The sequence below is a fragment of the Corapipo altera genome, unplaced genomic scaffold (assembly GCF_003945725.1).
Source record: "Corapipo altera isolate COAL_440 unplaced genomic scaffold, ASM394572v1 65, whole genome shotgun sequence".
NCBI classification, from domain to species: Eukaryota; Metazoa; Chordata; class Aves; order Passeriformes; family Pipridae; genus Corapipo; species Corapipo altera.
The window spans coordinates 1,992,701-2,009,148 of NW_020884891.1; positions in this window are offsets into that span (position 1 = coordinate 1,992,701).

The following is a 16,448-nucleotide window of genomic DNA, read 5'->3' on the forward strand; positions in this document are numbered from 1 at the left end:
TGTTACAACGGCTTGAGGAATTACTGACAACAAACTTAATTACAGGAACACTAATTTTGCTGGACATCAGAAAAGAACACAGGAGACCCAAAAGCCACAGAAATACCAAGTCTAAAGCAACCTCACCTTCGTTCTCAGCTGTGTGATGCTCATTTGTGCCACCATAAAGCACCTCGAGCTACACTGCCTGGTACCAAAACCACTAAAAACTACTTTCAAAAGTTGTCTGGGAGAGGAAACATAGATTTATAACTGCAGTTTAATGAGTTTTCATCAGTCAAAACCTACTTTTTTCATAAACTACTTCTCATTTTATTACTTTAAAAACTGGCACTGTGTCATAAAACTTAAACTACTTTCAAAAGAATTCAATTAGTACTTAAAGTGCAACAGGCAAAATTTTATAAAAGTACAAAGAATGACCACTGAGCATTTAGGAGTTTTCCTTGAGTCTTACATTACAGAAAGCTCCTAAATGACCAAAAATTACATTTGACTGCAAAGTCTTTGCACAGTTCATCAGTCATTAAAGAAAAATTAACAGAAGTTTAGGTTCCCAGCTCACAATTTCAAGTTCCACATTCTAAATATATGTTTTATTTGAGAAGTACTCCCTTGGTGGATATCATGCGTCTACGTCTAATTTTAAGTTATAATTCCTGTGTGTATCACTAGATGGCATGTGCCTTACTTGTTGGTGAACTTCTGGTTTCATGCAGAAAAGATATTTGCAGAGACTCTACTGCAGTTAAGGACTACTAGGAAACTTAAGACACTGCTTTGCAATCTGCTAATTATCTGTCTATTCAATCTCTTATTCAGGATAAATGGCTTCAAAACAGACATGAAAACAAGGATGTCCAAAACAAGGAAGAGCTCTTATTAATTAAATGCAGCTGGGGAAAAAAATTTATAGGATGCCTCAAAGGGCTGCAATTTGCTTATAATTTTGGAGACAGCTTTCTTGTCCTGATTGTGCATGTGTGTTTGAAGTATATTAAGTGGTGGAAATACAGAATGATTCAAGGATTCACAAACTAACATTCTGTTTTACCTTTATTCTGTGAAGCACACTTGATCTGTTGAAAGCCTTGGCTAGATATAAAAGGTTATACAGCCATTTTATATATATGATTTTCAAATAGAAGGCAAAATAGGCAAGTGAAGGCTTTCATTTAGACAGATCTGGTTTTGGAACAGATCAAAGCATTTGGGGCTGAGTATAACCCTGTTATTACAGATCATCTATGCTCAGAATCCCCTGAGCAACCCTGATGTTTTTGCTTAGCAAACAGGCCTTTTAAAATATGAGATATATTTGATGATGAACATCCAGTAATAGAAAAACTCTTTTGAAACGAGTGTTCAAATTCTTGTTCCCAGCTATTTTTTCTCAGTGTTTATAACTGATTTAAGTGGCTGCCTGTGTTAGCTGTACAGAGTCAGGCTGCCTCTCCTGTTCAAAGGGACTATGCAGGACATGCAGTCCTGCATTAGTTTATCCACATCAGCCTCATCAAACAACAGCCAGCCTTAAGGTTTCCCACCAGACTTTAACTTTGCTATTCAGCAGAGAGTTTTTACATTAACCTTCATACAATGTGCACCAGGGCATGAAAGTTCCCTGTGTGGTGAGCTGACGGCTGCATGTGCCAAAAACCTCTTTCCATGCAATCCAACACCAGCAGAGCTGCAGGACAGGATTTTTACTGTCTTCATGCCCAGCTTGACCCAGTTGCAGTGCCAGCACAATAACCACGCAGTGGTCACATTAAAACAAACTGGTGTGAGGGATGCTTGTGAATCCAGCACTCTGCCTGCTTTGGTCACAGGGAGATCACAAATCAAAATATTCTTCCACGGCATTGCTGAGGCAATGTGATGGTATAAATATTTGTAGAAGCTGTTACAGATTCCTCAGAGGGCATGTTGCTGAGATTTCTTTATTGAAGCCACAAGTTTCCTTTTGCTTACACATATTCCCTAACACTTCCTGAAGTTTGTCACCTTCAGGCTCTCAGTGAACTCCTACTAAAGTGATTTTGGCATCTTGTGCCTTTGATTTAATTCTTTTTATTTGTTCATGGGCATCTAGAATTAAACTGTGTGACATACAAAATTAAAAAAAAAAAAGAACAGTTTCCTTTTTGCAATCTACCAACTCTTCACAAAATCTAATGTAGAACATTAAACAGTTTTTTAATGCTTTCAGAATGCCCCATGCTCTCTGAAATTAAAGAGTTTGGACTCCAAATAAAACCAGTTTCTAAGGGGTTGAACCAGAATAAAGTCTCTATCAGTATAAAATTAAGATAAACACAGTTTTTAAATGGTAAATGGTTATTGTAATGTAAAACAGATTATACAGTGTATAGGAGAGCACTTCTCCCCAGTGCACTATACATTGCATGATCCACACTCATGGCCATAAAGGAGGCCTGTTCTTCCAGTCTGACCATTTTGGAACCAGTAAAGTTGCACAGGTTTTCTGTGGTTTTTCATCTATCAAATTAGAATATTTGGTTATATTTAGAAGTGAAACAGAAACATCATCAAGTATTTGATGCATAATGTATCTATAAACAGCCTCAACTAATGTTCTGTTTTTCAACAATGTTAAATCTGTAGAAGAAAATCCTTTATTTAACTTTCTTAATTTACAAAAAAAAGAGCCATTTTCAAGCAAAACAGGATTTCTGCACATACTTAACAGTGGTGATATCATGAATCCAAGCAGAAAATTTATCATCAAGGAATGAACTCACGGGCAGTTTAGAGTGATTAAGGCATGGTGAAAATCAGGCAGTCCTGGAGATCCAAAATAGGGAAAATATTATATAGTTGGGTATCACAGGGTGCCTCTGCAACTCTGTGAGCCTCAAGAGGAGTTTTTGCATCTCTCATATTAAATAAAAGGGGAAAGGTAGGGATCAAGCACAAAAAGGTGGCTACACATCCCTTTTATCACATCTGATTCCTTGGGGACTTCATGTCCTGCTGCAGAAGGACGGCAGGTCCCTATTTCAGGTGTCAAACATCAGACAACACTCACCAATCCTCAGTTATAAGGGTTTGCTGGTTCTTTCTACAGTCCCTTTGGAGCCCTTTGAAATCCACCCCAGTGCTACTGGAAAGGATTTTGGGTGAGAGTCACACATGGTTGTAGAACTTTTACTGACTCAAAAAAGAAGTAAAATTTCCCAAATGGGAACATGGGAGCAAAATTTTTCATGAGGGGAGGGGCCAACTGATCCAGTCACACAAAAGTTTGTGTGTGGTAAAGAGAGGAGAAAATGCAACACCAACTGGCTGATTGGACTTCTGCTGTAAAGCTTTTTTTTTGAGGAAATTCACCCTTAGGTCAATCTTAGTTTCTTTATTGTAAAAATCAGCTGGCAAGAGTAGACATCTGAACATAGTGTTCAGGTTTAGTAACAGGCAAAAAGGTGTTTTGCATTGGTTGAGATAATTTTTAATCAGAGCAACAGATAACAGATCACTGGGGACACAAACACTGACAACTCCTCCTGTTTCTGGCTGGGGCAGCTGTTGATCAACAACCAGAATGGTGGGCCTGGACTCATCAGGAGATTTAGGACAGCAAATTGTCTTAATCTTTGCTTTGGCACCTACTGCCAGCTAAATATTTACTGTTTTGGAGGAATCCAGGGAAAAGGGATCTAATCTTGTAACTCTCTTTCCAAACTATTTGTACAATCACCAAACTCTCCTTAATTATCACACAACTGCCAGTCTGCTAAAGCCCCCAGCAGAGGTCAATGTTTTGATAGCAGTAGTACATTAAACATCAAAGGTAAAAATATATTCATATTAAATGCAATTTAAGACCATTTTGAACAAATTCTTTGAACAGGCTCGTTTCACAGAGGGAATTAATGAAAAGTTAAAGGCCACAACAAAAAGCTGTAGAAGAGACTTGCTATTTTCATTAATAAGTAAAATAAATACTCTGAAAATGCCTTTTATTTTTATTGCTCTCAGTGCTTTTAAAACAACAATATCTCACCTGACACACAAAAGCTCCCATAGCACTAAATGCTCAGAACACACGTACTCATTTTGTGCAAACCTACAGAATGACATATTTCTATTCCCATTAGGGGATGCACAGAAAGAAAACTCAATTCCAGCAACATCAGATGCAAAGTTAAACACCAAGAAAAATGATTCCAAGAGAAATGACACATTATATAAATAGAAAATTGGCTTTTAATTTCAGTTGTGCAGATGATTCAGTTCTATATTAGTTTCTTTTAAAAGTTCATATTAGAGGTAAAACATCTGCATCCTCTCAACTCCTGTCTCTGTTATTTCCATCTGTCAGAAGGACTAGTGAGGAACAAACAAGAATCAGAAGGGCACAAGGAGCTGTTTTTCAAAATTAGGTTCATTCACAGAAGTCAAAATGCTGTTCCACATTCGTGTTATTTCATATACATCCTGTGGAGTTCAATTTTAACTTGGAATATCACACAATATAAAACCTGCTGGTATTATTTTCTGGACTTCACTGCGAAAAATCTAGGTAATGAGGAGAAAAAACATAAAAAAAAAGGTACAGAGGAAATAGATATCAGGAGATGTATTCATGACCATTATGAACAGAGATTCACATCATTTTGTTCCTGCGACTGAACTGTGAGTAAAATCTAATTTGCCCAGATTTCATTGTGTAAACCAGGTGAACAGAAAATAAATTTGTTCTACAATAAATCAGTTTTTCCATACTGGAGGAAAATCAAATTCAGAGTCAAAAAATCAAAGATTCAAAAAGCCTATACAGAACTAATGAAAAATGGGTAGACATAATCAAAATAAAGCATTGACTTATTTTGTTGCCACAGCTGTAAAAACATCACAAAAAGGAAGGTGCCAGCCTTTGCATGCTACCAGTAGCTTGTTTTCCCTTAAATGTTTGTTGTGCCTTGCAAGCCTAATGAATTATGTTTGTAAAGGTTAATTAGGTTTCTTCTATAATTCTGCTTGAATGCAAAACTATTGGATCTCAAACAAATAAGGAGATATATCCCCAATTATTATTCTAAATGCAAGTCAGTGGAATATTGCAAATATCTTCCTTCTTGTACCTAGCAGACAAATATGACATTTTACCACTTCCTGCAGAACTGCTCCACTGCCAGGGTTACATCCAATCTGTGCAAGACAGAAAACCTGATTTCCAGAGCGGACTGATCCCCTGAGGTCAGTCCTGCCTGAAAACCCTCAAAAAGCTTCAGATGCTACATTTTCTACAAGGCCCAAGAAATGTAAATCCCCATGACCAGTATATTCTCTATACATCCTAAAAATAAATGAAGAGGTACAGAATTATTCCTTACTTAAAGAGAGGGACTACGAGCAGAAAGTACAACCCAACCCAGACTGGTTACAGGGAGTGTAAGAACTCCTGCATCAGAATAATGGTGGATTATTCAAAACATTTTGAAGGAAAGCTACGACACAATTATTACCAAGGTTAGAGTTCAAGTTAATACCATTAACTGATGGCACTAGCCACTCAAAATTATTGAATTATCACAGTAGTCTGTTTTGGGAGATTATATTTTCTATCTTAATAGTATGCCAAGTCCTACTTTCTGTTAGTGTTACTTTCACGGAGCAAATTTTTGGTTTTATCACTGTAAATTTCCATGGCTGGGTATATTTTCTATACTTTTTTTCTGTCAGTGATATGCAGAAGTGCAGAAACAACAGAGTAAAAATTACTTGATGTGGTGGACAACTTACACGACTGATGTTTCTGCATCTCCATATATAAACATAACCAAGCCAAAGAATTCTTTAAAATGTTAATTTGGTTTACCAGCAGAAACATGTTGCTTTCAAAGAGATGATGTCTCAGATAGATATCTTTAACTCCCAAGTTTCTATTCAATTGTGCAGATAACATTTTTGGTGCTTGCTGCACACACCTTCCCCTTCAACACCAAGGTAAGCTCTTCTCTCCTAGGCATACATTTGGGACTCCAGCTAATGTGAACAGGACATGGTTTTTATCACGCAAAGACCTTGCAGAAATTAAGTTCGAGAGTTCATAGATATGAACACCAAGCTAAAGAAATACAGAAAATATACTTAACAAATGTGTGATGTTACTTAGAAAACAGCTATAAGACAAACAGCAGAAAGAGATGTTGCTCCATCAATATATTTTCTTGAAGGGAGAATTGAAAAAAGGGAATAAAGTCCAGTTTCTTTGCTGGTTTTGTTCCATGAACTTACTATACTGTGTCTATGTGCAGAAATAAGGAATATTCATCTGCAGCTACATTTGCTGTGTTAGCCACACTTCTTAAGGTTAAAAAGGAAATGCCAAGATGGAAAAGCATCTGCCAGTCCTTTTTCTTTAGTACCGTTTAATGTTCTACTCATATTTCTAGCCCCACACACCCTAAAGGCAAAAGATGGCATCAATAAATCAGGCTAAGTAATATAGACTGCTATATATCAAAAGAGTTTTTACATCACAACATACAAGTTACAAGTAAGCATAATCAGTTACTTGGCATAAAATGCAAATAATCTGTTCCATTACTGTAGAAGTATCTTAATCAACACTGTAAAATTAATGCAATGATTCAGAAAACACATTACTCTTCAAACAAAAATATTAGGCATCTGTGTTTTCTAAATATGATTTCTTAATTTATGAGAAACAGCTCCTTCCCCAGAGGCTCATGGTATACAAATTCTCATGTTGTTTTTGGGCTCTGTTATGAACCCACCCTCTCAATTTTCCCAGTGCTGTAATTTTTCTCCTACATTCTCAAATTGTCATAATAAGACCTAAAATGATGCAGACAGTTTTGAACCAGCTCATGAGTAGGTGAAAAATCCATGTTCTTACACGTATAGCCATCCCAATTTAAAGAACAATTAATACAAGATTTATTGTGAGATGCATAATTTATAAAATTGTTTATTTAGATGCTGATTGGAATTCCTGCAGATTTTACCCTTTCATACTCTATATTTGAATGGATGTAATAAAAATATGAACTATTAAATATTCTTTAAGGAAAATAAACAAATAAATGAGGAGGTGATTGGGGCCTTAGGTAAGAGTTTTGCTCTATGGGTCTTCTCTTTCAAAGCCATAATCCATTGAAAAATAATTTAAAAAAAAAAATCAGTTAACAGATAGTAATTTTAGTCTATTATGCTTTTTGTCCTCATGACATGAACATAGGTATATCAGTATTGTACTTATGCTAAACAATATAAACATCCTTCTGCAAGGCACTGAATTAAAGGCTTAAATACTATGGTAATATTAATGTTAATCTTTCCAGAATTTCTCACAAATATTTTCTTTTGTTTTCTTTCATGCTCCTCTTTACAGTGGGGTCCAATCAAAAACTGCAGTATATGAGTTTATATTTAGTTTTTATCACAGAAATCTACATGAAATTGCAGACTTCATTTGCAGATTTCAGCTTTTTTTCCTCATCATTTCTGGCCATTTAATAGCATGGAAGAATGCTGGGATTTGCATATTATTTCAGGGGGATGATATATTTGTTTTTATCATTTTCTATTGACAGCATATTGATAGGACACTCTGCTACAGTGCCCATGATCATATAGTATCCTACAACTTGATGTGTAGATGAATTCACTGGATTTACAACCAATAACAAATTAGGCATGGATCTGAGTTTTAATTGCTTTCTTTGAGTAATTTCCATCATATTGACAACTGGAGCAGTCTTAGTCTGCTCATACTGTTCTGTAATATAATTTTGTATTTTATTAACATAAATACCCTGTAACCAATTTAGCTGGCCAATAGGTATATTTAAGCCTTATTCAAATTTAATTATCTAAAAACCACACAAAATCTTGAATCAGTAACTAAACAATAAACACAGCTGATAAAAAACCTTGGTATGGTGACCATTCATGTAATTTTTTTGGGTTTTAAGCCATATGAACTATGGGAGCACGAATTTCCATGATGGATAAAAAAGGAAATTATTACCCTACTTGACTGAAAATCATTGTAAGGCCTGCGACTTTGGAGTACAGGACATGTATCAGAGTTCTCTGACTTATCATGAAAACATGGATACAGAAGGTATGAGACAGGCACTACAAATCCTCACTCTTCCTTGGTCAACCATTATTGCCTTGAATGGAGGCAGGATACCGTGGACAGGACATAGTTTTGGGTTTGCCCAGCACAGTTATTTCTTCTAATGTTGTTCTCAGAGGAAGTGTCATCTAAATATTAGCAAATACACTCATTAAAGAAAAAATCTGAGGAGAAAAAAAGAAAAATCAATTCCAGGGACATCCTGCAACTATCACAGAGATCATTTCCTTTGGGATGACTTGGGAGTGAGATTTTGTCTCTATGAAATTCCCAGGCGCTCCTGACTGTACAAAAAGGTAGATTTCTTAATCCAAGTATAGTCTCTGCAAACACTTTCCTGTTGCACTCTTTGGAGGATGTGGGTTGAGATTTTTATTGCAAATGCTTGAGGTATCTGAAAGGGGCTCCAAGGTCACAAGTTACACCTGCTGGCAACTAAGACTTTACTGGGAGCTTGGTAAAGTAAAGTTTCTTACTCTGTTTAGGAATGAAAGCAAAGGAAACTGTGGGAAGTGAATGGGCAACACACATAGAATTACAGAATACCCTGAGTTGGAAGGAAACCTCTAGGATCTTCAAAGTCCAACTCTGGCCCTGCACAGGACAGGCCTAAGAATCACACCATGTGCCTGAGAATGTTTTCCAAATGCTTCTTGTGCTCTGGTAGGAGAGGCACGGTTGAGGAGATACACAGAAGAAAACTTGTTAGTCAGAAATGTAATAATGCTCTTCCTTGTGGATTAGAAGGGAGAAATAATAATAATCCTGAAGCTAAACTACGTATTTACCTCTATTAACAACAAGGCAGTTAATATTTTCAGATTAGCAGAACCTGCTTATAAACCTCCTCAAAACTGCACAGCTTGGAGATCCAGGCTTTGTTTGGGATATAGCTCTATACACAATGAATTAATAAATTAACTTCCTAAACAAAGAATCCATAGAATTTATTGCTGCTCAACAAACAGAATGGTGACCAATCTCTTCAATGCAAATCATCAGGGAAGAACAGAAAGCACAAGATGTCCCTCTGCTTTCAGAAGGGAGGTGGCTGGGGTGGTGCTCTCAAACTGAGGAGAGGCACCCGGGGCTTTGATGTGTCTTTGTTTCAAAGCACCACAGCAAAGCTGGAAGGACTTGTACGAGTTTATCCAGCTCAACTAGGCAACCACTGACACCCAGAGCATTCTGCCAAGTGTTTGACTCGTTCATAAAGACCTTGGCTGACAAAACCACAAAACAAGCCAGTGAGCAAAGCAGGGTTATTCTGTATCTCTATTCTCAGCTCTAGAATTGACAGATTTTGGGGGGATATCCCACCATTATTTTTAAATCTCATCACTCATTTGTATCCTTCTTGCTTTCAACCATCCAAGTTATGCCAGTTTTCAACACCAGGGAATCTGGTTTCTATAACTCAATTCTTTCAGCTCTTACATCATCTTGAGATTACCACCACACCAGTGGTAAATCTTCAGATTTTGCAACCAACATAACCTGTAGCACAATATCTCCACTGCTTTTTATTTCCTATGAAGTCTGCTAAGTAACTGCAATTCGATACATTCTTCTGACACTTTCCTAGAGGGCACAAAGAGATATAACTGGTAGGAATCTCAGCACCTTATTCCATGAACTCAGCAAAGCATCAGATTTGCCCTTGGTTGTCAGAAGAAAAATGAACACATTCATTTACAACTTATTTTTTACAAACTAACCACCTGAGAAAACCTATGGTCAATACATGGTTAAATAAATTTGTTTCTGCTGTATTTTGGGGGGGATATTGATCAAGAAAAGCTGTTCTCTGCTTTCTGTGGGTGGTGACAGGACACAGAACAAAGTGTCGGGACTGTGTAGCTGGTATCATTCAACACCTCAATATAATGAGATTGGAAAACAAGATTGATACGTTAAGACAAATGTGTTGTGATAGATTAATTAATAAAGTACTTTTTCTGTATGTGTGTGACAAAGAAATGCAAAGAGCAAGCAGGCAAAGAGAAGTAAGTAATGCTTCCACAAATAATGTGGGTTAAAGTATCATTAGATTTTATAGAAGATATTATCTCAGACAAAGCCAGAGTACGCTGATGGGAGTCATTCTTCTGCCCTCAATTATTCATAAAACAGCCTAGCTTCTACTTCATTAAGTGTTTTACAAAGATATAAACATTAACAGAAATTATATATTTTTATCTATTTTTAAATAAAATCTACACTTTATAAACATAGAAAAAAAATCTCTGCTTAGAGAACTAATTTACAATACTTTATATTTAATTACATTTACAGAGCACATGGGATATTTTAAAATACTTAGATTTTATTTTTTTAAGACATCTCTGGCTAGTGACTGAGGTTATTAAATGAACAACTGCGAGCACTACAATTCATGCAGAATAAAGCACAGTTCTCTATGGCTTCATTTATGCTCTTAAAACACAAAGTAATGAGAGTTTTATAATCTAAATAAATTTTTTGGTTTTTACGGGTTCAGGTTTTAACGTGTTACTATTTAAGGGAAAATAACATTTTTCTCTGAAATGCAAGTGTATTTTGATTTCTGAGGTAACGTGGTGACCCTTAAGGAGTTAAGGAATAGCTCTGAACTAATTAGGTTACACCTGTCAAAAGATAGTTGGTTAAGTTATAGTAGATAACACTGTCCATGTGGGAATAGCTGGTGGTGTGTAATTTGGGCACACATTCCAGTTTTGATACAACTGGAATATTTCTATATATTCTGCCATGCCAGAAATTTGATTTGAAAGTAGACTTCAATCATTGTTTCATAATCTCCTATCCTTCACCTCATTAAGTCATAGTGACCAAAAGGACATGAGAATAAAACCATTTAGGACAGAAGTTCAAAAATACACAAGAAAATTTTTGTTTTACCTACCCACTTTTTCCTCAACTCTTTGCATCTTTCTGACTCTATTAGCCAGTTCTTTCTACACTGTCAGCAGAACACTAATGTACAAATATTAGTCCCTTCCACAAGTGTATTTGCTACTCATTCACAAAAATATACAACAGAATTACTACCTTGGATGCATACTACACATAAACTAGTAGCAAACCTATTTAAATTGAAAACATGGGCAGAAAACCCCAATCCAATGCCTGTGTTTTAAATCTGTTCTTTTTTTTTTTTTTTTCCTTAAAATGCATCAAAATACAACTTTTCCTTCTCTGCCACATCCCCCGTGCACACACACTTCTTGCCAGAAGAAATCTCCTAATTTCTCCAGCCAGGTGACAAGGGCTCTGCAGCATTATCTACTCAAGATAAACAAACACCTGCCATGAGTTAGCACCTATCTGATAACAACCTTGAAATGATAAGGCTACAATCAATTCTCATCAAATCTCGCTCTGAGGTGATTTTCAGATGCTGTGACACACCACCACAGAGTGCTCTCACACTGACTTTGAAAACTTGGTTTAAACTGGTCACCAACCTTTAAGTTCTGATGTTATTAAACATTCAGATTTTTTTTTTCCCTTTTTTTCCTATTGTCCTCTATTCAAATTTAAATTTATTGCTTTCCCGGTTACATGCAAGTTTCTGTACAACACAGAAGTATTCTTTACAATAGTTTTCCAAAATGAAAAAAAATTTATAGAGAAAAAGAACAAACCCCTGATTTTTTCACATCATATAGTGATAGAATGAACCTGTGACAATGCCCCTTTGATATTCCTGTGAGCTTCCCTTACAGGCCATTTACTGTGCAGAGCACTAAACACTAGACAGATATCTTCAAGGAGAAACACAAGCTCAAAAGATTATTTAACTGCAGTTAAATAACTTGGAATTATTTAGTAGAGAGTCAGAGGAGAAGAGACAGTTGATCATACTAGACCTGGGGTAAAATACTTGTTTCATTACAACACTTCCCCAGTACTTATGAAAACCACCCCTGCCATCAACAAAGGTCCAGCTAGAGAAATAAAATTTGCATATGATTTATAGCTAAATTGAAAAGCACAATATATATTGAAACTCCCGTATGTATATAATTTCTTATTCGTTAAAGGATAACAAAACATGTGCTATGCAATTCAGAACTAATTTGTATTTCAGTGACAGAAGTTTGATTAAGAGATGCTACTGAAACTGAAGCACCAGGACCAGCCTCTGGTCTCACATATAATGCAACTACAGTTTACAGGCATCATGTTTTCTCTGGGAAGGAGAGGCCTTCCTTAGAAGAAGATTCTGCAACTACCAGTTGTGGGGGCAATCCTGTATTCCTTGTAAATAGGGCAGCTCTGGACATAAAGAGAAACCTCAATTTTCTGACCAGGGGGGCTATTCAGAGTCTGCTGCAAGGAGGTGAGTTCTGAAGAATAAGAACATTAACAACACACCATTTTTTTGTGACCAGACTATACTAACCTCGGGTACATCAGCATGAAAGCTTCACTCAGATTTTACTAAGAAGACTCCTTAAAAACAAACCCATCTTTTGTTCACAAAACACAACCAGTACTTAATCTTAAATCTGTAGTAGCACAGTAAGAAAGAACTCTAAGTTTAAAACATTCATAGTTATTAAGAAACATTCACATGTGGAATCATACCTGTGATACCTTCAGCACATAGAACAGGCTCCTCTCTTCACTCAGGGCTGTTAATGATGGTGCAAAGCTAACACAGACACCAAGTTTGTGTTTCCTCTTCCTCTAGTACCTTAGAGCACCAAACCAGAAGCTGTTTGAAGTGTTCTCACCTGCACTACCTAAAATGGTGATTGGGATTTTATTCTTAACAAGAAACATATGTTCCCTCACCTGACCTGAGGCAACTTAGCACAGACGAATACGGGACTGACAGTTTAAGATTATGTTGCAAAGGCTGTTTAAAAGACAGTGTGGAAGATGAAATGTGGGCATTATTTAGGACAAAAGTAAGAAAAAATGAGGACCCCTGGAGTAGACAGGAAAGGCAGTCAAGCCTAATTAAACCCATTAATCACAGAAAGTCTGCTCCTGTGGAGGTCAATGTCAGCACTGTATCAATTCCTACAGCAATCCATGGGACTGGGTTGCCTTTACAGTTTTACAGTTCAGGATCTTAATTTCCCTCACTATGTGAATAAAATAATGATTCTGTGTCACTCATTTGGTTATTCCTTATATATTATACTGATGAATAAACAGGAATCAAATAGTTTACTTGTTAAGAAGACAATGACACCTAAGGAAACCTCAGTGGCTTTCATATTCTCACTACAGCCCTAGTACACTGACAGAACCTTAAGAAACGCTAAATAAGCACATATTGATTTACAATCTCTGTTTAATAAGTTAATTTCTAAAATAAAGCTGGATAAAAAACTGAGAGATGTCAGAATAAAAGAAATAGAATAATAAAAAGTTTCCATTCACGTAATTGCTCACAAAACCCTCCAGTTTGTGAGCAATTTCCCTTGTGTTTTCAAATACATGGACTAGATTTGTCAATAAATCTGAAATCAAGACAGAATTCTAAGTTTCATGACCTAGATTCACTTCAGTCACTGAAAATATTAATTCTGAGAAAGACCCAGTAAAATGTTGTGTTGTGGTTGTCTACATTAAATAAAAGATCTGGACCAGAATACTCACCTTGATTCTTGACAGCAGGGAACAATAACATGCCAAGAGCAATGAAATCTATTCTCTCTGCAATACATGTATGCTTTTCCCATTTGAATTAATGGAAGTTATACAGTCACATAAAAGGAAAAATTGTAATCCCAAGCAGCTCATCAGAAAGAAAATGTAATTTAACCTGTAGCTCTAATAATAATCTGTATCTAAAAAGACAATGAACAGTAACTCCTTAGGCCTATATTATGCTCTAAAAAATTAAAATCTCTGCATATGTGATTAAAAGTTAAAATCAGACTTATTTTACTGAAAAGAATCTGTCTTTCTAGTTTGCTGCTTCCCAGGCCTCCTAATCTGAATGTTTCAGCAGTCTTTAGGAGAGGACAGAGTCAGCAGGTCTCCAGCCTCATCCAATATACATTCTGGCAGGCTAAAATCAATACGCCAGGATTTGTCTGCCAGCTTCTTTATCCTCATTCCCATTTGTTGCTGACTCTGGCCTCTCCCTGAAGTCTTCTGCACCTGTTACTGTCTGAAAAATTTGTACTCCTCCAGTTTACAAATTACTTAAACCACTCCAGTAAAACGAAGGGAAGAAGTTCTCCTTCCTGGCCATCCCAGAACCAAGACCTTGGATGGAAGTGGCACCTTGGCAGAGGCACTTGGAGGGGTTTTGCAGCTACATCTGCTCCATCTGTTCTTACTACGCTGACAGGACCCTCAGCCAAGAAGGCTGCACATCAGAGGCCAACTTGCCACTGGAACTGTATGATTAGTGTTGTCAGGCTTGCAATAAGTAAATTCTGCAAGTTTTACGCTGCAATTTTGCTACAATCATTTCTCATATTCCCCCAGAAAACATACACATATGTACATACGTATAGCCAGGTACAAGTGTGGCTTTATACTTTTTTCACCCCACAGATGCTTTATAAGCCTAGAAATGACCTGGAACTAAGTTTATTGATGCAGTAATGCAACACATCTCTAGAGATCATAATATCTGGTTTCACCAAAAAAACCCCACAAAACAAAATAGTCAAACCAAACAAAACCCAAACAAAACCAAAGAAAATGAAACCCCCAGGAAACAAACTAAACCAACCAAACCAAAACCCAAACAGACAAATCAAACAAAACAAAACCCCACAAAACAAACAAACAAACTTCAGGCAGCATAGATTTTTTTAAGACTTTGTACTAATTTGGATAATTTGCTACCAACAATAACTGAATGGTGCTTTACAGACACTGGTCAATGCAACAGGTGCCCTACATTGTCTCATATGAAATTAGAGAACTGTTCCCTGACTCTTTTCCATGCACACATTAAGTTTTTCATTGCTTTTAAGGGATTTATCTATTTGTCCTCCACTTCTTCCGTAGGCTAAAGGAAAGAGCTAAATGAGCAACTGTTGCTCTCCAAGGATTTGGGAGTCTGTAACTATGTCTAACCATAAGACTAAGTTAACCATCCTTTTTTACTCTATTATCTCATTTTACAATAGTTGAATGTCTTCAGACTGAAAGAGGACAGGTTTAGATTGGATATCATGAAGAAATCCTTCCCTGTGAGGGTGGTGAGGCCCTGACACAGGTTGCCCAGAGAAGCTGTGGCTGCCCCATCCCTGGAAGTGTCCAAGGCCAGGTTGGACGGGGCTTGGAACAACCTGGGCTAGTGGAAGGTGTACCTGCCCATGGCAGGGATGATGACCTTTAAGGACCCTTCCAAACCAAACCATTCTTTGATTCCATGATCTTATGATTCTATGATTATTTTTCATGATGGTCCCTATGGTTTCCAATTTTTATGACCTTGTCAGTACTACCCTACATCTGAGGAAATTCTACTTATTTCTACTGGTAACATTACTCTAGTCCAAAATAATCCTAATTATCTCCTTGCATAAGACCCCCAGCTCCAGGGAAATTAGGCACATGAAAACAAGGATTCTTTAAGATTCAAAGTTGCAACTCTTTTTACCTCTGGAGAGGCTTCAACACAGAAATATTGCAAACCATTGGCAGTTCAGTATGTTCATGTCTGTGCTCAATTCTAACAAGATTTAGCAAATGTTCCTTCAGTCAGGAAGCTCAGCTGAAAAACTCTGTATCAGTCTTTCAGAGAGTTGAATAGTTCCGTAATTCCTCTGTGTAATTCAGGTAACAAACAAAAAGCTTGCAGCTGCATGAAAACTTTAAACCTTACAATCATGGTATATACAAATAGCAGTATTATATTAGATGTATTTCTGTCACTACATTTCCTTGCATAAACTTACAATAAATCATCTTTTTATTATTATTTTTGGGGTGCTGTTGTAGTTTGTCTTTTCCAAAACCTAATTAAGCTGATGCATCATACACCACTCAAAACTGCTTTATTTAGCCTGGAATTAGTCTGATTTGTTCCATTCTAAGGTGAGTATTTTTCTCCTAATACTACTCCTGGGAACCTTTTAGTTAGAAAGACATCATTTTCATTAGGATTGCCTCACTATACTACTAACACCAAATATTGACAATTCTTACTACACGTTCTGAAAAAAAAATGAAAAATAAAATCTCATTAGCACTGAAAAACATATAAGGTTTTTTTCAACTAATGCATCAGTTCTGACACTACTGTTATTTATGAATAAGTTCAAATCATTTATATTAAAACTGAGACAAATTAAATCAAGACCTGAAAAAACCCAGAGTCTGC